Genomic DNA, 20,532 nt, shown 5'->3' on the forward strand with positions numbered 1-20,532 from the left:
CAGTCTAACTTTCTTTGTATATTCCAATACCTATCACAGGACTCTATGCTAAATAGATGCTAAATGTCAAGTCTGATTCTTGATTTCATCCAAACTGTATTCTTTACTTTAAATTGTATTTTTCTAATTATCTTATAATTTCTAATTCTATATGATCTGTGTAGCACATGGAAGTGACATGAGATCTGGCCCACTCTGTCTCCAAGGGAGACTGCAATTTCAGTCGTTGGAGAGAGTGGGAGGAGGATTGTACTGGCACCATCAGGAGCCAAAGCGAGAAGAGGGAAATTAATAAGCTTTTATGTAGTGCCTAGTGTGTGTTAGGCACTATACTAATCTCTTTTCAAATATCTCATTTGATTCTCACAATTTTGGGAGGTAGAAGCTATTATTAGCCCCATATTACAATAGAAGAAAATGAGGCAAACAGAAGTTGTTACTTGCTCAAGATCACATAGCTAATAAATGCCCAATGCTTGATTTGAATTCAAGTCTTCATGATTCCAGGTCGAACACTTTATCTGCAGTGCCTAGAATTATATCTATTTACCATACAATAAATAAAAGAAATATAGAGATACAATGCATCGTTCACACAAACACACACACACACACACACACACACACACATTGTTTGTCCTTTAGTTACAAAGAGGACTGACAACATCATGGAGTGATGTCTTGATTCGAGTATAAATTAGATTTAACTGAAGCAGGGTGGCAAAAAGTCATCAGTCTCACTCTCTCTTCCAGAATCATTGAAGTCTAGTTTTAAGACAAAAGATAAGGTGACTGGAGATAGAGAGAGATGCAGTGAATGGCCTTTGTACCATCAATGTTTGACCAAGCTCTAAGCAGTCCGTAGTGCCTGCCTTCAACTATCTTTACGACAATTAGATCATATTGTTCCCATCTACCCATGCTTTTGGGAGATGTCTTCACATGCTTGGGGTAAACACCATCCTAACTCACTGACTGGTGTGCAGCCTATCTGTTACCCTCAACCTGATTCAGCCCATTTGCCAAGATGATTTACCAAGGTGTGGCCACTGTGCAAACTACAGCAAGTGGAACCACAAGTGAGAGATAAGGGCAAAGTAGATGTCAAAGGCAAATGAGCAACCCTGAAAGGAGCTTGGCAAGCCTTCACATCAGAGGTGTGAATTCTTCATGAATATTTCATACAGCCTCCCAGGGTTAGATAGTTAATAAGTGTTACAAGTAGGGCATGAACCCAGGTCATCCTGGCTTTAATGCCTCCTTTCTATCAGGGATACAATAAAGAGTTGAGAGAAAAAAATACCTGATTACTCTAAAGAGAAATACAATAGTTTACTCTCATCATCTCGGTTCACTTCAATAAATGCTGGATCCAAAAAGCAAAACAACAACACAAAAAAGGACCCTCAAATGGCATGTGATTTTTTAAAAATTAAAACAGGCATTAAGGAGAAATCATAAAAGTTATATATTTTAGAGTAGAAGAGCGAACACACTAGAGTAAAAGAACTCTCCAGGTGAAAAGTCTCACTAGGAGGAAGTCTACTCTTAGCAGTATCTAAGGTTACATTTCTTGGAAGTCAAGGGACATGCCTACCTCCCTCATACATCTACAGGGAAATTTCCTGTCGGCCATTCAAAAATTCACGCTCTCCTGTCTTCACCTGACTCTTTAACTTCTTTTGTGATGTCTGTTCCCTTTCAGGCAGCTATCCTTTAACATCATGGGACCAGAGAATACTCAGTTTGTCAGAAATCTTATCTCCCTGTAGGTATGGAGCACTCAGGATCATAATGCTGACCTTGAGGGTCAACTGTCCAACGCATATGAGCAGAAATTTTATAACTGTAATGAAATTGAGAAAAATATATTGTCAATGTATTTATCACAGGCATACATGCAGATCTGTGATATGCATACACACATGCACACATAGATATATAGATATATACATACACACATACACATATATATGCATGCACAAAGATACATATACATACACATATACTTAGATATACATCTTGATGTTTTTTTCCCGCAAATAAGACTTTGGAATTATATACCCATACAAGTTTGTTGATTGCTAAATTCTGTGAAATGTCTTGTTTATTTTTTATCAGTAAATTGACAACAGTGACACTGAATCTATGGAGCATCATTTAGGTTCAGTCTTAATGTTCAGATGGGCATATATTTGTTTCTGCTTTATTTTTGAGGTAACTATAGCATGAAACCATTCTGGAAAACTTGAACTTCCAAAGTAAGAAGCATCAAAGGGCAGAGAATTTATAAAATGCTGCAAAATTTTGTGAATAATAGGAAATGATAAAACAGCCATATGCCAGAGGAAGCCTGCTTCCTGTCTTGAAGACACTGTGCTCTAACTGTAACTGGCCTAGTAGGTGAAGGAGGTTTGGAGTGAGATGCAAGCCAGGAACCAGCTGAGACAGCAAGAGCTCTGCTCTGTTGTGGGCCTTAATGAGTAACTAATGCTTTTCCCTTCCTGCGGTAGTGAGAGGGGTATTTAGAATCTGGAGCACCCAAGCTGTGTTGCTTTGTACTTCTAAGTTTGACTCCATCTGGCCTAGGAAGGAGCCACAGTCTTTTAAGTTTCAAATGTATTGAGGTTTATTCTTTTTCTCCTATTGCTATGGGTAGAGTAGTGTTAGAACCACATTTCTCTACCCCACATCAAATATCAGTAGTATAAGGTATACTGTAAAGAGTGTCGAGAGGAAGGAAGAGACTTACTCCACTTACTCCAGAGAGCTTGGCCTCTTTGAACTTCTTAGTTTGGCTTTACTTGGCCTACAGAGGAGGCACAGGCTTTTAAGTTTTTAGTACCTTAATTTCCATTCCTTTTCTTCTATTTCTATGGTTAGAGAAATATATACCACTAAGCTAAGATTGTATGTATTAAGTCCTTTGAAAATCAGCTGGATATGATGGTACACACCTGTAATTTCTGGTACTGAGAAGGCTAGTGCTACTAGGATGATCTGAATATCTCTATAGTTCTGAATTTGGTGTCCACACTGTGTCCATCAGACTATCTAAGGATGGGCAGACTGCCCTAGGCCAGAAGAGAGAGGAAAGGACAGGGGAGGAGAAATGAGAATACAATTCCATCCATTCCATCCCTATTATTAAATAGTCATTTGGTCAACAACATTTTCTAATAGTAGAATTTAAAAGATATTTGACCAGTAGTTATCTTTTTGGTGAAGAGTTTAAAAAAAAAAATTCCTTTAACCCTCATACCTTTCAGTCATCTATAACTCATCATCTACTGCTTTGTGTTGTTATCTCACCTATATTCTATACATGATTAGAGAATCTCTAAGCTTATAACTTATTAGGAATCCCCTAATATAAAATCCAACAAATAGCCATCGATTCCCTGCTTGAAGATCTTCAGGAATGAGGAATCTATTATATGTAAAGTAAGTTGATTCTACTTTGAGTGTGAAGGTTTCCACTTTCCTTCTATTGCCCATATACTCCTAGGTCTCCTGTTCTCTGGAGAGAGAAAGAGAGAGGAGAGAAAGAGGGAGAGAGACAGAACACTGTTTGGAAAATGTTCTTTGCTTTTCCTACCATTGCACAGATGATTGTAAAGAAAAACAAAGGTACGAGGAAGAGTAATTTTAAAAGGCAAGACTTCTCAGTGCATATCATCGGTATTTTGAAGCATGGCCTGGTTACTGTAAGTATGACAATAGCTTAGGAGAGGAAGTGGTTTTCAGTGAAAGCATGTTCCACATATACTTTATCTCTGAATAAGAGATATGCTTGAAATGAGGGTGTTTATACTGGGTTATGTTAGGGAGTGGTCTGACAGAGATAGAGAATGACAGTGTGGGAGAATATGTTGATTTAGTGAACTTTTGATTTACAAATTAGGAAGACACTAGACACAGACAAATACTCAGTGCGTACAACATTTTGGAGACCATGTTGAAGAGCTCCTATTAGATCAGATTCTGCCTTCTGCAGACAGATGGCATGCTAATGATGGTCCTGTAAAACTTTCCCAATGGTCTAGTCCCTGGTGTTTGCCTAAGGCATCTGGCCCCCACAGCCCCTCTTGATTCATTTATTAACTTACTTGATACTCCTAGATCCCATCCAGATCTTCCCATAGTCTTTCTGCATAAAATATCAATCTTGCCCCATTAAATTGGACAGATTCTTAAAAGCTGACCCCCTTTTATTGGCAACACAATAAACCTTGTCTCTGAAAGAAGAAAGAGTGGTTGAATTCTTTCAAGGTAGACCACCACCCTGTACACTTGCATTTCAGGATTCCTAGCACCACCATAAAATAGACTATCTGAATACTGTAATATAAATTTTGATTACTTGGGGTTTAGAAGGCAGATTGTTTTTATTCCCTATTTATCCTATTGCTAAAAAAAAACTGGTACAATTAATTCTTTTGTTCCTAGTAGTTCTTACGTATTGTGTCTTGAAATATAACTGAAAAACCAGGTTTTGACAAAGTCAACTGAGATTCAAATGGAACTACTTGACTATGCCTTTAAACCCAAATCACTCTGGATCTCACTGATTGGCCAATAATAGATCCCTACCCAAGCCTCACTTGCTCGTCTTTTGGGTTCTGATGGCTCTGAGTGAATATAAATAACAATTGTTTATGTTCTGACTAGAAATCCTAAGCATCTTCCCCTCCCAGACTGATTCTTCTGTGAAGGCAAACTAGATCATTCTTTGCCTCAATTCTTACCTAGTCCTCAGCTACTGAATGGATATTGCCAGACAAACTGAAACCTGGGAAAGGCCTTAGCTTAAAGAGGTCAAGATCCCCCATTGTGTCTGAGATCCTTGCCAGTTGTCCTAACCTGTGTCTTGCCACTGGACCTTGATGACTCTGAAGGACAGAGTAAAGACTTTGCACAGCCCTGCCTCATTTAGATTCAATTCACTTGCAAGTCAAGAAATCACCCTTCTGATATCATTAGTCCTACAATAACAACAATGACACCCAAATTTCCTCAGTTCGTCTTTGGAAAGTTCTTGCCATGAGGAAGGGGAAGAAGTAGTTAAACTAGGGCACTAAATGAACTAACAAATATAATGTTTGATTTGTGTAGAGTGTACTGGGTCATATGCATGGGATAATTCTTTTCTCCTCTTTGAATGTTGTCCTTTGATTAATAGAACCTAACACTGAATTAATTATTTCCCAGGCCACAATACAATCATGCCTCAAACTGGGCTTGCCATTCACTAAAATTCTCAAGTCTTTGTCACATAAACTATTATCTAGCTATATCTTCCCCATAATGTTCATATGTAATTGTTATTTTAGCTCAAGAGTAGGACTTCACTTTTATAGCTAAAATGATCATCTTGTTATATCTAGTCCATTCTTCCAGCCTCTAGTCAACAAGTTAACCAACATTTACTAAGCACCTACTATGTGCCAGACACCGTGCTAACCTCTGGGGATACAAAGATAAGCAAAAGACAGCACCTTCTTTCAAGGAGCAAACACTCTGATGGGGGTAGATATCATGAAAACAACTATGCACAAACAAGATGTACATCGATAAAATTAGGTAAAAATCAAGAGAGGGAAGTCACTAGCATTAAAGGGGATCAGGAAGGGTCTTCTTATAAAGGACGGGATTAGAGCTAGGACTTGAAGGAAGCCAGGGAAGTCAGGTGGCAGAGATGAGGAGGGAGAGAATTTTAGGGATGGGGGACAGATAGCCAAAGAAAATATTTATAGTAGGAACTAAAGCAGAGTCATCTCTACATCAGTTCTGATTGTGACCATAGGATCAATGACAGCATGTAATCCAACAGAATAAAAATACCTACAATGTACAAGATTAGTTACTGCTAGTCACTAGAGTTACAGAAAACAGTCAAAACAAGACTTCCTGGCCTTGAGGAATTCACATTGTAGTTGGAGGGGATCAGGGTGCAACATGTATGCAGATATGTATGTACCAGATGATTTGTAGGATCAGGAAAGGTGAGACTAAGGGGTGAGACTTGAATGAAGCTAGGCATTCTAAGAAATAGAAATAAGGAGGGGAGGGGATAAAATGCAAGTTACATATAGAAGGGTTAGTCTGGACAACAAGAAGGGACATTACTTCATCAGAGACTCAAAAAGGATGCAATGAGAAATGATTTCAAGGGATTTTGAATTGCAGAGAAAAGAGGAGAAGGCTCACATTAAATATCTTATATTTCCTTGGCAAAATATAAAGCAATGTCCTCCACTAAGAAGTAAAAGAAAGGTAGTATAAGAGATTTGAAGAGAGATGCTTTGGACCTTCTTTAATGCAAGCATGATAGAGAATCAATCAGTGAAAAACAAAAGTATTATGTTGCTGTACTGAGGGTCCAGTTGAGTTAATAAAACAAAATTGTATTGGACCAGTGAGTACATTTGCATGAACTTCCTCAGCAGCATATCAATAGGAGGGGAAGAGACAAATGGTAGAAGTTATTCAGGATCAGGATTTGGCAAGGCATCATCAGAGATAGGGCAATGGGCAAGGTATTTGAGAGCAGAGGGAAGTATTGTTTTGAACCATTTAAGGCTGAGAAGGAGGGCAGTCACAATGCAAGAAATAGGCATGTAGCACATACTTGTTGAGTGACTGGTTCTCTATTTCTATTTGTGTTACAATCATTAGAATGGTATAACTGAGAGTTTCCTACAATTCTCTCAGAGAATATCAGACCATTGGTTTTATCCTTTCTCTAAAATCTTGAAATTTACTCTCATCACATCTAGACCAAAAATCATTCTGTGCTCTTATTTTCCTTCTTTCCTCAGAATTCTAACATGGCATAGTTGTTCCTAGAACTCTTCTTCCTCCCTTCTAGATAGACCCTGAACAAGTCACTTATCTTTTCCAGAACTGTTTCCTCATCTGGAAAATGAGACATTTAGAATCAATGATATGTAGGGTCCCCTGGTAGGTCTAAGTCTATGATTTTCTGCCTCTCCAATTAAGATCTGGAGAGCAGGAGCGGTGTCCTTTTTCCTGTATGTCCACCCTGCAGAAATACTAAGTGGAAAAAAAGAGGCAAAGAAATCGTGAGTTTTGTATTAAAAGTGAAAAGAGCAAGGAGGTTTAAATGCAAGTGCAATATATGCAGATAATGTCTCTTATTCAATTTCACGCCTTGTCTTCACAGTTCCTCTTTATAAAACTCTCCTTTCTTCTTTTCCTTCCTTATTCTTCCATTTCTAACTATAATTGGGACTTGAAATGGACCAAAAAAAGCTGATCAGTAAGAGACTAGGCTAAAGGCAGGCAGCTCCTTCATTAGACTGTTTGAATGGTTTGCATACAAGCAATTTGGTGGGGTGAGAAAATAGATAAGAATTTAAGGCAAAAACGAACATAGGAAATGTGATAGCTAAATATTTTCTAGAATGCAAATCATTTTATTACAAGACAGTGGTCATATAACCTTAAAATAAAATCAAGAAAAGTCTTTTCTTTAAAGAAAAGAAAAAGATGGAAGTTTGTCATCAGGAAGGAAGACTCCCTTGTTTTTTGGTTGGTTTGTTTGTTTTCTTAAAAAAAATCCTAGACTAGTCTAATTTAAAAGTCTGGCTGAATGCTTAGGAGCTTCATCTATATTCATTCATTTACTCACAAAATATATTCCCTTTTGATCAAATTTTGTAAGGCAAATGTCTGAAACACTGCAGAGGCAAGGGGTATTGCTGCAGCACTAAGTGATTGCTGACTGATAAAATTATAACAGTCTGTGGTTTTCTTTTATTTTGCATTATGAATGAGGGCTACACATTATTTTAGGTTCTCCCTAGTCTAGATCTCCAGTAATGATTAAAAATGCTATATGTCTTGCCTATTCATTTTTATAGGAGAATATAAAGTTCTTTTTATGAGGAAAAGAAGGGGGAAGCTTTTCTAGAGAATATGTGGTTGCTCCCCACTTACTGTACATACAAGGATGTAATTGACAATAGTCCTCCACCTCCTCCAATACACACATGCTAGTCTATAATGTTTAGCTTATCGCATGCCGTACTTTTGACACTGACTTTCAAAAACCCCAAAACACTTAAACCACAAATGTATGTGTAGAATTGTACATGCAGGAGACAGGAAATTCATGGCTAAGAGCCAAACAGGAAGTGGTAATTTATATAACACTACAAAACTGCAAACAGACAAGAGACCTCTGAACTCTGGACAATTAATAAGCTAAAGGTAATTTTTCCTTCATATTTTATTCTTTGGTAATTAAGTTATATTGCTGCGAAGATCCTAAGCTGGATGATACACATTTACAAAGAATCAGGGATTTTAGCTTGTTTCTTACTAATTTGACAACTGATTTATTGGAACTGGAGAATGGCAAAGCCTGAAAGATTTTGTAATTGGATTTCATTTCCAGTTTTTGAAGAAAAGAATTTTAGAAAGACACTATCTGCATCCAGAGAACTAACTGATAAACAGAAATATATATGGAATAATTTAGCATATATGTACATACATATGTGTATATACATACACATATGTATGTATATATATGTACATATATATACATATATATACACACCTATTTGTGTCTAATGGTAGTCATGCGAGGGGGAGGGAAGAAAGGAAGAAAAAAGAAATTTTCTTGATAACTATTATATATTTAAATGGTTATAGCAAGTTGTACATAATAGATTTTACAGTTTCATGTGCAATCACCTTTATTATGTTATGGAAATGCTTGTTTTGTTCCATCAATTTTTTAAAAAATTAAAGAAAACTGAGTATTTTGCAAAGTTCAAAATAAAATTATTGGAAGGGAAATTGCACAGTAGGTCTATAACTTAGGGGGATTCAGAAAAGAGATATTGGAGTTACCATTTCTGGTAGGGTTAGAGCATCTTCCCACGCATGCATTCGAAACCATCAGAGGGAAGGTCATTTCATGCAGGAGCTCAATTTGGCAGAAAGAATTCTGAGTTTTAGTTGTAAGGCTGAATTCTGAAGTCATCAAGCCAAGGTTGCAATTATTAACTGATAGTTCTTTGGATTTTTTTTTTTACTAATGATATGAGGTTTATATGAATTTATAAATTCTGTTGTTTATGACAAGGCATAGATTCTATTTACACTACCTCTTGTAAGGAAAAAAAGCTTTATTTTTTTTAGTTTAACATTTTTAACATGTTAAAAGAAAACATTTATAAAAAATTTTTTTTAGTTACCGGACATGACTGAAAAATGATTGAACAACAACAAACCACACAGAACACTGAAGCTGTATAAAAGTAAAAGGATGTTTAGAAAGGGAAGTGTATTCATCCTTCATTGCCAAAGAAGACCATGCCATCAGAGAAATAATGACATGATTTGCACTTGAGTTTGTTTTCAGTGAGGGAGGGCTGTGCAGGTCACCAGCCTCACTTCTCCTCCAGAGCCATCTGAAGCTAGTAACTAGATATTCATCAGGATGACTGGAGATGACCCAGGATGAGGCAATTTGGGGTTAAGTGACTTGCCCAAGGTCACACAGCTAGTGAGTGTCGAATGTCTGAGGTGAGATCTGAACTCAGGTCCTCCTGACTCCTGCACTGGTGGTCTATCCACTGCATCACCTAGCTGCCCCTAGAAAGGGAAGTACTTTGAAGATATAAATAAGTCACTATGTTGAGATCTTTGGCTGAATACAATTATTTCCTTCTTGTGGAAGGCTCATGATGTCTAGATCCACAATTTAGCATAATGGAAGGAGAGAGCACCTCAGACTTAGGAATGTCTAATGTCAAGCCCTGCCCCATACATGCAGACCAACTTTGTGACGATGGAAGCCATATAACTTCATAGCACCCTTGTGTAACTGTCAATCTGAATTTGCAGAAGGAATTAACTCACTGCAAACTCCCTATAGTGATCTCTGGTATGGTTAAGAAAAAAAAAAAAAAGCAAGATTCTCAAGAATGAGTCAGTGTGTGTAATCCAGGCAAAATTACCCACCTGCTAGTTTTTCTTGGGAATTATAGCAATACTTTCAATCTGATCTCTCTAGCTGTTACAGTTCTCCCTTACCCTCTCTCTGGAAATTACTTAATACTCTCTAGACAGACAGATAGACAAAACAATTTATAAATAGATACTATATGTGGGTATTTAAGCATATACACACATACATATATAGTAAATGTGTGTATGTATATATGTGTGTATATGTATATATATATACATATGTATATGTATATATACATATATACATATATATATGTGTGTGTGTATATATTTGAGTATACCCCTCCACAAATATAGTATCTGTATGCAATGTGGATGTGGATGTGTTGGTTTTCCACAGCAACATATAAGCTTCTCAAAGGAAAAGAAAGATAACAAAACTTGATTTGTTTTGCCTTTCTATCTCTTAGGAAGTGTTTTCCATATAGTAGGTGCTTCATAATGACTTTATTGGATTATTAAGTCAGAATATGAATGAGCAATAACCTATTTTCGCACTCAGAACTCCCAGTTCCAGAGATAGTCTCCTCCCCATAGAGGAAAAAAAGAAGCAATTTGGAATCTATGCCTAATATAGAGCAAAGAAAGGCATCTGCTAAACAGAATAAAAAGTCACTCAAAAATAACTCTAGGGAAAATAACTTTTCATTTTCTGTATTTTTAAAGGTTTCTGTGTGCTAAAATAATAGGCAATAAAATCTTTTTTTATGTTAACAACAGAGGGAGAACAAGTTGTCAGTGTTGAAACTATGGATTCTTTATAGGCAAGTTAAAATTCTGTACAAGATAGCTTACTTGTATTGTGGGAAAGTGTTCTTAAACCATGCAGTTCTTTGAGTAGGGAGAAGGAAGGAGACAGTCTTGCTTTGTGTCTATAGGCATTCAACAATGGAAGATACACACAAAATATGGGTTGGGTAACAGGATAAGGGATATTTCGAAAAGCAATTTTTCTGACAAGATGTTACAGAAACTTGAGGATACAGGATAGACTAGATGCTGAGATTCAGTAGACTTACAGAGACACTTCCATTTTGAACTTAAAAGAAAGTTAATATGAATTTCCATCAGTTTCACAAATTATTATTTGTCTTGATTTGTTTCTTTTCACAACAGCTATCCCTCCCAAATCATACACCCTCCTGTCTGGTTTTTAGTTTCCCAACCCTTCTTTGTAAAAATGAAAAAAATTTCATCAAGATTAACTAACACAATGCCTTTGTCTTTTCCCTGTATTTTTCCCTCTGCGCTACATACCACATCCACTCCTGAAGTCCCCTTCTCTCTGTTAGAGGAAAGAGATCTTAGTCTTTAATCAGTTTTCCCAGATGGAGATTGTTCATTATAATTAGTCAGAGTAAAAGTGCTTTTTAAATTTTCATTTATTTAATTGTAATCATGGATATTTTGTGTTGATTGTGGCTTTTTGGCTCAGGGTTACTTCATATCACACATTTTTCCTCTGGTTTTCTCATATGTAGCATTTCTTCTATGGTAATAGCACTATTTTAAAAATGTTATACTTTCTTTAGCTATTCCCCAAATATTAAGTACCCATTTCATTTCCAAGTCTTTCTGAGCCCAAAATACACAATTCAGATCATTTTTTTTTCTTTTATCCATAGGACCTATCATTGATATCCTTAGAAAAAAATGCCCAGGATTAGAATTTTTAACTTTTTTTCCAAAATTCCAAATGGTTTTCAACAATAATTGGACCAGTGTCATAGCTCTAATAACCTTATTGGTGTATTTCACAATTTTGAAAACAACGGTAAATGGCATGTGTCTGGGGGTGGGGGAGGTTTGAAGTGTGTAATAGGAAGAAATACCCTTTTTATGTATAATAAATGCATTGATTTTCAGTTTTCAAGATTCACTTCTACACAATTTTGAATTCCAAATTTTCTCCCTATCTTCCCCCTACCCCAACCCCAGGACACCATGTATTCTGATTGCCCTTTCCTCCAATCTGCCTTCTATTCTATCACACCCCCCACCTTTATCCCTTTCCTTTCTATTTTCCTGTAGGGTAAGATAGATTTCTATACCTCATTGCTTATATAGCTTATTTTCCAGTTGCATGTAAAAACAACTTCTAACATTCAGTTTTTAAAACTTTGAGTTCCACATTCTCTCTCTTCTCCCTCCTCAACCACCCTCACTGAGAAGGCAAACAATTCAATAAGGCCATTCATTGTGTAGCCACGCAAAACACCTTCATAACAATGACGTAAAAGACTAACTATATTTCCCTCTATCCTGCCCCACCTCCATTTATTCAGTTTTCTCCTTTGACTTGTTCCTCTACCAAAGTGTTTGCTTCTGACTACCCCTTTCCCCATATATGTAGTCTCTTCTCTTGTCCCCTTTCCCCCTGCTTTCCTGTAGGGTAAGATAAACTTCCATACCCAGTTGAGTGTGTGTGTTATTTCCACCAGAAGTCAAATCTGATGAAAGAAAGGTCACTTATTCCCTCTCACCTTCCCCTTCTTCCCCTCTATTGGAAAAGCTTTTTCTTGCCTCATTTATGTGAGATGATTTTCTACATTCTACCTATCCCTTTCTCTTTCTCCTAATATTCCTCTCAACCCTTAATTTTCTTTTTTAGATATCATCCCTTCATATTCACCTCACCTTGTGCTCTCTCTCTCTCTCTCTCTCTCTCTCTCTTTCTATATATATATACATATATATATATATACACACACACATACATATGCACACATGCATACATATGTATGTATACACACATATGTATACACACACATATGTATTCTCATCAACTATCCTAATACTGAGAAAGGCCTCATGAATTACAAATATCATCTGTCCATGTAGGAATGTAAACAGTTCAGTTTTAATAAGTTCCTTATGATTTCTCTTTCCTATTTACCCTTTCATGTGTCTCTTAATTCTTGTATTTGTAAGTCAGATTTTCTATTCTGGTCTTTTCAACAAGAATGCTTGGAAGTCCTCTGTTTCATTGAATATTCTTTTCCCCCCCGAAGTATTATACTCAGTTTTGCTGGCTTAGGTGATTCTAGTTTTAATCCTGTCTCCTTTGACCTCTGGAATCTCATATTTCAAGGCCTCTGATTCCTTAGTGCAGAAGCTACTAAGTCCTGGATTATCCTGGTCGTGTTTCCACAATTGTTTCTTTCTGGCTGCTTATATTTTCTCCTTGACCTGGGAACTCTAGAATTTGGCTATTTTCCTTTTGTGATCTCTTTGAGGAAGTGATTGGTGGTTTCTTTCCATTTCTATTTTACCCTCTGGTTCTAGAATATCAGGGCAGTTTTCCTTAAAAATTTCTTGAAAGATGATGTCTAAGTTCTTTTTTTGATCATGGTTTTCAGGTAGTCCAATATTTTTAAAAAATTATCACTCCTGGATCCATTTTCCAGGTCAGTTGATTTTCCAATGGAGTATTTCACATCATCTTCTATTTTTTTCATTCTTTTGTTTTTGTTTTATAATTTTTTGTTTTCTCTTAAAGTCATTAGCTTATATTTTCTCCATTCTAGTTTTTAAAGAATTATTTTCTTCAGTGAAGTTTTGGACTTATTTTTCCATTTGACCCATTCTGCTTTCTAAGGCATTCTTCTCCTCATTGGCTCTTTTGGATCTGTTTTGCCATTTGGGTTAGTCTAATTTTAAGAGGTGTTATTTTCTTCAGAATTTTTTGAGGTTTTCTTTAGCAAGCTGTTGATTTTTTTCCTGTGGTTTTCTTGTCTCGCTCTCATTTCTCTTCTCAATTTTTCCTCTATTTTTCTAACTTGATTTTCAGAATCCTTTTTGAACTCTTCCATGGCCTGAGACCAATTCATATTTTTCTTAGAGGCTTAGGAAGCAGGAGTTTTGGCTTTGTTGTCCTCTTCTAGCTGTATATTTTGAACTGTCTTGTTACCAATGACAGAAGAAAATGCCTCTTCACCGAGAAAGCAAGAATCTATAGTCTTATTTGTTTCTCCCATTTGCTCATTACCCCAGTCAATTATTTGACTTTTGAGTTTTAAGTGGAGGGCTCCACAAGCAGCCTCCACTTCTGCAGTAGCTGCAGCAGCCTTGGGTCTAGGGGAGGGGCTGGGGCAGGACCATGCTCCCCTCTCAGTCAGGTAAGAGACACTTCCCACTGACTTTTGTGGGTTAAGAAGTCAGGAATCCACAGCAGCCACCACTGATCCAGTCCCCTAAGTTCTGCTCCTTCTCTGTCCACATTGGTACAAGCCATGATGAACTGTGCTCTGCTCCCAGCCTGGTGTTACAGACCCTTCCTGTTGACTTTCCAGATTGTCTTGGGCTGGAAATTTGCTTCAGTCTGTCATTTTGCTGCTCTAGACTTTGTTTTGATTAACTTTTTGGAGCTTTTTTGAGGGATTTGGAGGAAGAGCTGTAGCAGGTCCCTGCTTCTACTCCGCCACCTCATCTGTGCCCCAAGAAATATTCCTTTTAAAGAAAGATCTAGGGAAGTAAGATGGTGGTATTGTTTAGTTTATTAACAATCACCCTAACATACCCAGCATGGTCTGCTAGCACAGGTTATTTTATCTGCTTTTCTAAAGGAAAGATAAGTTTAAAGGCTGTTCACACTCTTACTTTAATTACAGAAATAAGTGAGTACAGAAAATACAAGCAGAGAAATTAGCACAGAGATTCACCAGATTATACAAACAACTACATACACCATTAGACTGGGAAAGCACCAACATCTGAGTAATCAAAGTGGCGGGGGGGGGGCCCTTACCAAATGGCTACTCAGAATCCTGTCCAGGGAATCCAAAAGTGTTTCTCCTAAGTGAACCCCAAAGGCAAACTATCAGCCTCCCAGTATATAGCTTTCAACTAACAGCTCAGTCAGAAAGCATCACAACCCACGTGACTCAACACAGCTGGGAATTGCCAAAGTTATCTTTCAGGTGTTTACAATTTGACCTGAGTTTAGGAAACTGAACTCCAGAAAACACAACACAACAAAACAAAACAAAAATCCCACTTCTCTTACACTTACATTTTGTTGTAAAGAATACTAAAGTAAACCAGAAATAAAATATCTGTAAAAAAATTCCTAAAATGTAGGAAAACCTGCAAGTCTTTCCATTACAAAAACATGCTCTGAGTTTTAATTGGCAGACAGCAGTAATACTCTCTTTTATTGACTGTGCTAATCATTGGTTACCGAACTCTTTAACTGACTGGGTAATAAGAAACATCATTTGGTTTCAAGGTAAGAATGTGTAAATGACTTGCAGATCTAAAGGATATTCATTTGTTTGTCAAGGTCTTGACTGCTCCAATTAAGAGCTTCATGGATTAGAGTTATGATGTTGTTAAAAGGTTGATGTTTTGAAGTATCAGGTAAAGCAGAACTTGACCTCTCTTTATTCATATAAGACTGATCAGAAGTCTTTGCTTTTGGACATTAGTGCTTTAGAAGGATGACATCTTGTCTGGATATCTATTGTTCAGGTGGAGTCCTGGATCACAGACTACTCTCTGAGAGAGCACAGTCTGATCCCTCACCTTTCAGAGTAAATAGGAATAAAACAAAGATTAGTCAAACATGAAAATCATAGTGCTTTATGAAACAAAGGTGTACAAAAAGTCTCTGGAAATATCAGTTATGCATATAACAATTTGATGTAACAAACTGAGATACTTCCCTTGCTTTTTCTCAGCACTACATATATAAACCACCACAAGCAACATGGGAAATTACAATACATTTTAAAATTGTCTGAAAATGACAATTGACAGCTGATTGTGAAGTGGACTCCTAAACCCTTTCTTTTCATTAAAGGCAGTCTACTTTCCTATTACACAAATGTTTCAAGCAATGAAAACAATTTGGCAAAAATATGCATTTTAATATAATGGTCTATTTAAAATATCTGGGTAGAGTGTTATGAAGAGAGACAGTTTGGCATGTTGCATAAAGAACTAGTCTTACTCAAGAAGATCTGGGTTCAAGTTTTGCTTCTGAAATATACTAACTTTGTGACCCTAGGCAAATCAGTTAATTTCTCAATAAAAGAAGAAAGAAATAGAAAAAAAAGGAAGGAAAGAAGGAAGGATGAGAGGAAGAGGAGAGGAAGAGGAGAGAGAGAGAGACAGGAAGGAAGGAAGGAAGGAAGGAAGGAAGGAAGGAAGGAAGGAAGGAAGGAAGGAAGGAAGGAAGGAAGGAAGGAAGAAGGAAGGGATAGAATCCTAGTTTTCTTGTCTCTGAAGCTCTCTATTCATCCTGTCTCTCTGGAATTTCCATGTTAAATTTAATAACTGCACAGCACAGAATTCATGGTTTCATAAACAATCCATTTTTTGTTCTGAAATATTTGTTTATGATTACTAAATTCATAATGCTATATATAGTATTAATATATAATATCATCTCTCTAATAATACCTCATTATTATGGAATGTAACATTATATACATGCATATATTATGTACTTTAAAGAATATAAACTGTCTGAGTGGAGGCAGTAGTAGGGACAGAAGATCAATGTCTGTGATCTAGGATCACAGAGAAGAAGGAGGCCAGATTTTACTCTAGAACTATATGGAATTGGCATCAAAAAGGAAGAAAGTTTGAGGAACTCCATATGTTTTTTTTCAAAGATAAGCTCATCTTCCCTTCTAAAAAGGTGACCTTTTTTCTCAACCTCCTTAGGGACATAAGAGTTAACTTCAAGAAAAATAGTATTTTTAATGTGAAAAAATTTCAATGGAAACATAAAAAGGTATTAGTTAAAATTCTAAAACATGGAGGAAAACCCTAGATTCTGAGACCTTGATCTCCTCATAGTGGAAAGAACCCATTTTAATTATGTTTACTGTTACTTCAAGGTGATAGATTCATAGAATAATAGAGCGGTAAGGGGACAGGATGATGTGTAATCTATAAAAACAGTGATAATGTCTTATAAAAACTTTGCATTTTCTCCAACACCTAGCATAGCATTCACAGAAAGAAAGCACTTCACGAAATTTGTATTCAACCAACCAATCAATCTGAATTTTTTAAGTAACTAATACTTGTAGAGCACTGATTCTTGGTATTAGGGAGCCACAAAGTTTAGATAAGTAGTTCCTGCCCTTATGAAGATTATGGTTCATTAGGGGGATATGGTACATATATAAATCATTGTAATTTACAAATGCCATTGTAAGGGTGAGCTGAAGAGTGACCCACATCTTTTAGCCTTGTAACTTTTACCAGGAAAGGAAGTCAGTCATTCACAACTGCTTCTTAAAACCATTTGGATAAAGTGAAATGATGCCAGATAGGAAATCTGTTCTGAGTGGCTGGGGGATTTTATTACATCTTGTATAAATAAAATATATATATATATATATATATATATATATATATATATATATATATATATATATATATATATATATATATATATCACTTTAGTTAGAATTTTTAAAAATTCAGAAAGTGAAATAAGTGTTGTATTCCACCTAAAACCTCTAAGAAGGAAATACTAGGAGGAAGAGAGAGAAGGGGAGGTGGTGGTGGTGGAGAGGAGAGGGAATGAATCAGTAAAGCAGACATCTCAACTTTGACCCTGAGTCTTTTCCCTACCTCTCTTTGGCCAGAGGAGGATGTGTGACCTTCAAAGAGCCTAGAGAATTTTGATCTTCCAATCTTCCTATCACCATTCTAGTATTATCTTCCCAGGAGAGAAGTGGCTGTCAGCAGTGTCTATATTGGGAGTCAAGGATGCATATTTACCGTGATTAAGGGAGACCTCTTGAGGTCAATGACAGAAAAGGATTTCAAGTAGCAGATGCTGTTACTCCTTTGCAGCATGTACAACACTAACAAAAACAGAATATGAAAACCATTGCCTAAATCAAATGTGTGTTGATTTGAATTAAATACTCAAGAAGGACCTACATGTAAATCATTTAGTTCAGTAGACTTGTATGCCTTATAATTGCAATGTAATTACAGCCATCACATTTTCAGTGTCCCACATTTACTTGGCAGTCAATTTACATAGAAAGAGGTATAATTACTTTTCACTACTGAGGCAGCTAGATGACAGAGTAGACAGAATATTAGGCTTGGAATCAGAAAGACCTGAGTTCAAATCTAGCTTCAGATACTAGCTGTATAATCCTGGACAAATTACTCTACCTTTTTCTGCCTTAGTTTCCTCAACCATAAAATGGGAATAATCATAGTATCTACCTCCTAGGGTTGTTGTGAAGATCAAATAAGGTAATAGTTATAAGACATTTAGCACAATGTCTGGTACATAATGCTTGATTCCTTCCCTCTTCCCCACTGGGCTAAGTAAAAGGTTGGGTCCAAAGGAAAAATGACTTTAACATCTCCTACCTTCTATTTACAATGGTACTCCACCCTCAGCTAGTGCTGACTAGCTACCCAAGTAAGAATGATAGATGAAAAGCAGTATGCAGGAGGGACTGACTTTGATTTAGGAGCAAACAAGGGCTGTAATGAGCTAGGAGGATCTATGCCTGTGGCTCTGTGCTCAGTCCTTCAAATTTGGACCTAAATCTATGTTGACAGAAAGTATGATATCACAGAGCACACTCCCAGTTTGGAGATACCAATTATTCACTTGTAATATGAATGCTTTCAGTCATAACCAGAGACAATAGACTGACCCAATCCCTTTTCATTACAACTGAGTCTGCTAAAATATTAAGCTCTCTGACATCTAATGGGGAAGATGGAGAACCCTGGCCCTTTCTCTGTTCACAGATAATCTTTCAAAAGGACTGAACTTGTCCAAGGACAAATAAAAGTATTACTGTTAAAAACAACAACAACAAACTTTCATCCTAATAGACAGATAATATATGTATAGGTGCAAATTAAATGTGTGCAGAATAAATGGAAGATAACTATGGGATAGCTACATACAATGTACTGTGGCAACTAGCATTTGGATAGGGCTTCATACACAAGGTGATGCTCTTAACTGTCTTTAAGGAAACGAGGGATCCTATGAAATGGAAGTGGGGAGGGAGTTCTACTCTTTCACCTTAGACCTTTTCTGTGAGATTAATTCCAATATTTCCTGTCTATAGCTTGTTTATACACTGCTGCTTACACGTTATCTTCCTCATTGGACTATAAGCTATTAGAGAGCATGAAATGCTTCATTTATAACTTCAGTACCTTGCAAAGTGCTTGGCACATAATTGGCGCTTAATCAATGCTTGTTTTTATTGACTTGGCACAATAAGAGGAAATACGGCATGGTAGAAAAAGCAATAGACTTGGAAAGAGGAGAGATTAAATCCCATTTCTGACACATATTAGCTGTGTGAGCATGGAGTAAGTACTGTAACAACCTGTAACATTTCCAAATGAAATGGTGTCAAATAATACTTGTACTAATAATTTAATGGAATTACTGATGAGTGCCAAAAGGGTTTTTTGTTTTCCATTGAAAAGAACAATAGATTCCAAGCCTGAGTTCAAATCATGATTCTGACCCTTACTACCTTATATAATAAGGATCATGATTCTGACCTTGTGATCTTGAGTGATTCACTCAGTCTCTCTGAACCTTAGTTCCTTCATTTGTAAAATGAGCAGCTTGGACTAGATGGCCTATGAGGTCCCTTTCAGCTCTGATCCTCTGAATGTCCTTCCTGAGGCAATGTAGGGTGCTGAAAAATCTCAGGAGAATTACTCAGATGTAAATATCCAACAGACTACTACTACTACTACTACTACTACTACTACTACTACTACTACTACTACTACTACTACTACCACCACTACTACCGCAACTACCACTACTACTACCACTAGTACTAACACTACTACTACCACTACTACTACTACCACTACTACTGCCACTACTACCACCACTATTACTACTACTCCTGCTCCTATTCCTAGTGCTATTGCTACTGCTGCTGCTGCTACTATTGCTACTACTACTACTGCTAGTACTACAACTACTACTCCTACTACTACTACTAATGATAATAGTAATAACACTTATATAGCACTTATTATTTGCCAGTTATTGTTCTAAATCTTTATAATTATTATCAAGAAAGAGGAAAGGGAGGCTTATCTACAAATAGCTAACTCATTTTTATTTTTAGTGGCAAAGAACTGGAAACTAAAAAAATTACCCATCCTTTGGGAAACTGTTAAATTATGGTATATGATAGTGATGGATTTTGTTTTCACTGTAAAAAATTACATAAGAGATCATTTCAGCAATATTTTGTGAACTGATCAAGAGTTCATTAGGAAAACATTCTGTACAACAAAGATGAAAGTGCAAAGATAACTCTGAAAGACTTAAATACTGATCTAGCTGATCTATCCTTATTCTCTTGGACCTCTCTGCAGCCTTTAACATGGTCATTCACTCTCTACTCTTTCAAAGTTTTCAGGACAAGACTCCCTCCTTGTTTTCTTCCTCTCCAAGTGACCACTATTTCTCTGTCTCCTTTCTGGATTCTCATCCAGATCATGCCCTCTAACTGTAGTTGTTTCTCAGGATTAGTCCTGGGC

This window comes from Notamacropus eugenii, chromosome 7 (genome assembly GCF_028372415.1).
Source record: "Notamacropus eugenii isolate mMacEug1 chromosome 7, mMacEug1.pri_v2, whole genome shotgun sequence".
Classification (NCBI taxonomy): Eukaryota; Metazoa; Chordata; class Mammalia; order Diprotodontia; family Macropodidae; genus Notamacropus; species Notamacropus eugenii.